Source organism: Clytia hemisphaerica, unplaced genomic scaffold, assembly GCF_902728285.1.
Source record: "Clytia hemisphaerica strain Z4C2 unplaced genomic scaffold, Clytia hemisphaerica genome assembly, whole genome shotgun sequence".
Taxonomy (NCBI): domain Eukaryota; kingdom Metazoa; phylum Cnidaria; class Hydrozoa; order Leptothecata; family Clytiidae; genus Clytia; species Clytia hemisphaerica.
Window position 1 is genome coordinate 11,745 of NW_027104402.1, and position 3,225 is coordinate 14,969.

A 3,225-nucleotide genomic window follows, 5' to 3' on the forward strand; every position below is an offset into this window, starting at 1 on the left:
TTACATTTTTATGGAAGATTCCAAACAAGTTTTCGGACACAGAACTTCTTATGAAAAACTTAAAAGTCATAACAGACATAACATTCCAATTTACGAGAGACAAATAACCAAAAGAGAATTTAAGAATTCTTTTGGCTTTTCTGCACCATCCCATGTCTTAAGGTCAATTTTCAAGAACTTGAAGAATGATCAATCACTATCTAACAACATGAATGAAACCGAAATCGACCGAAGGCTTGACTTTTCACTAATGGCTGGTGATGAAGGAATTCTCGTAGTTTTACGAGAACAAAACTCTGGGCCTAAGGATAAGAGATTTGAGACTTTCTTCAAAGAGACTGAAAAATACCCTAAAGAGGAAGAAGGTGTCACTGTTCATGAGAAGAGGCATACACAAGAACTTTACGTGGCGAAAAAAGTCAGAGATTTGCGTGACCGAGTCAAAGAACGAGTTCCCGTGAACACTCCCATTCCCTCTGTAAAACGGTTGCGCTATCAGTTTCAACCAATTAACCCAACTGCTAACACTGCCAAGTATTACAAGGGGAGATTGAAAATCAAAATGATGGTCCAAAAAAGACAGGTTATTTTTTTCTCTTTCCATCGTTGTATGACTATGAATACACCCTTGTGTCACAGACCCTATGGGTGGGGTCCCACTGGAGAAAAAAAACAAGAATTCGTCCCCGGTGGAGCAAACCTCCTCAATTTTCTTCTTCATTGGAAAAAATGAAATAGTACTATCCCCACTGTAAAATTAAATCTGAAAGAATCGCACTTTTGCAAATCTTTAGTAAAATACCAGCAATTTTTAGGTAAGGGTTCATCATGTCGATGCACATTACTGTGCCGCGTCGTGGCGTTACATGCGTGAATACGCGATCAAGCATCGCGGCATTGTCCATCTCGTCAGCTCAGACGACAAACATAAAATCAAATGTGGCGAGCCATGGGGATGAGTTTGAAAAAGCAGTCGGTAAAAATATCGTTATTACCTCTGTTAAAAGATTTCCAAAGATTGATACCTCATTTTATCAGCAACCTACCTTAAGGGAACTTATTTTGCGAATGATGATTGTTTTAAATTTCTGTTAAATAACACAAATTCATAAGTTGTTTGAAGTCGGTTACAGTGTAAACCGTTTTTGCTACTAGAATCCTGACTTTTATTGTTTAGGCAAAGCGAAAACTTTGAAAGTAATCAGAGAAGTAGTAGCAGCAGGGAACTTCAATGATGAATTGATGAGAACTTAACAAAAACCAATAGTTTTTGTTATAAAACCGTTAAATTTGAAAACTAAAGCATTCAAAACCTTTTAACCAGCAGCAAGCGATGAGATCGATAGGCTATGGGCGAATTATTTACAAGTTGATGACGGAATAAACGTATCATAAATCTTAATCTTTCTTCTGAAAAAACTTAGCTTATTTCTTATAAACCTTTTGTGCCTTTCTAAAACAGGATCTTTTTTAATCACCAAACTCTTAAACAATGTCTTATTCAAGAAGACCTTTAAAACGCAATATTTCTGAATCGCCAGTGAAACTTTGAAACACTATTGAGTATATTTTGTTGTGCTAATAATACACTACTAGGCCCAATCATTTTTAAGGACAGTCAATCATTTTTATGGACAGTCAATATCCAAACATCGACTGTCAATACTTTTCATCAACTGTCAATTAAATGATCTCAACAGTTGATGAAAAGTATTGACAGTCGATGTTTGGATATTGACTGTCCATAAAAATGATTGACTGTGGATAAAAAACATCAACCGTGTCCACAATTGATGTTTTAAGACCTAGTAGTGATATATGTGATTATATATATTTTTCAATACAGGGATGATACTAGGAAAAAGGGTATGAAAGAAAATGCCGTGTACCATCAATTCATTAAGAAACATTGCAAGGCAAACCCACTATGCTTTCCAAATAAAGAAGTGCCAAGAAGTTGATTGTGGAATCTGCAAGTAGGTTTAGTTTTTAAAGAATAAACCTCAATAAAATTCAAAAATATTATTATTATTCTGACCAAGCGCACAGCCAGTAGACAAATATTGAATGTTTCCAGTTGTGAGTCTATCACTTTCATTTTTCAGACCGTACAGAGATCAGTGATGCATCGGTCTACCTTTTCTACCTGACCCTGAGCTGAACCCTGGCGAAGAGCACTACAAGCCATTCAGTGATATGTATGGAAAGGTCACCACCGATTTGAGTTATAATTATGAACATAGAAATGTTTTATTATATTGTATAATAACTTCTTAAATAGAGGTTTTACTTTGATGAAATATTTGGGACTAGTCGTCGGAGCTTCATATATCTAACTTTTGTCCACCATTACGATCATATTCTCATTCTCATTAAATATACAGAACCGTCCTTCATTGAAAGCCAGACCACCAAACCAAAGAAAGTTGATCAGGTTTTCACCATCTCAGCAACACGGGAAAAATTAAAACATGATGATGCAATGTGATGAGTGTGACAAGTGGCGGCTAATTTTCTCCAAAAAGAAACTCACCAAGAAACACAAAGATTCGCTCAACGAAATTCTTGCTAATATCGCCTACACATGCAGATTTATGTTTGGTAAGTCTTTTGACATAGCAAAAACCCTGAAAACCTATAGTTTTGCAAGCTGTTTCCTACTCGTAATGAAAATTCATCTCTCTTTTTGTGTATATTGTATTGAGAACAAAATTTCCATTCCTTCTCCAGATGACATCAATCTTCCTAACGGTATCACTGTTTTCATCAAGGATCATGATTGTGCAGATCTGATCGAACGGTTACATTATTCATGTGGATACGAACCTATTTGTATTCAATGTGGATGGTACCTTCGAGATGCGGGCGAAGATGACGCAGCGTATCCGCAGTGCGTTGAATGTCCAGAAGAGCCCATCAAAAAGCGATGAAGCATCATTGACTTTACTATTTTTACTATTATGTGTTTTTTTTTGCATTTCGGCGGGACACTAGTAGTGTGACTAACTGCTAAAAGGCATAAAAAATAATTGCATATTTGAAAATTTCCACACATTTACGGGTAGGGAGGCAGTGAAATCCCGGTTTTTTTTTCGAAAAAAACAACAGAAGTCGCCCTCGCAGGGTGTCTTTTTTTATCATGTATAAAAAATAATGAATAATGAATTATGAAATTTAACTGCATCAAATATTTATTGCAACGCAACGGTAAACAGAACATTAAAT

General features: G+C 35.9%; 1 pseudogene; it reads left to right on the forward strand.

The window, feature by feature from the left end:
• Window positions 1–562: 562 nt before the first annotated feature.
• On the forward strand, window positions 563–2,930 carry LOC136819942 (uncharacterized; annotated as a pseudogene).
• Window positions 2,931–3,225: the final 295 nt, after the last annotated feature.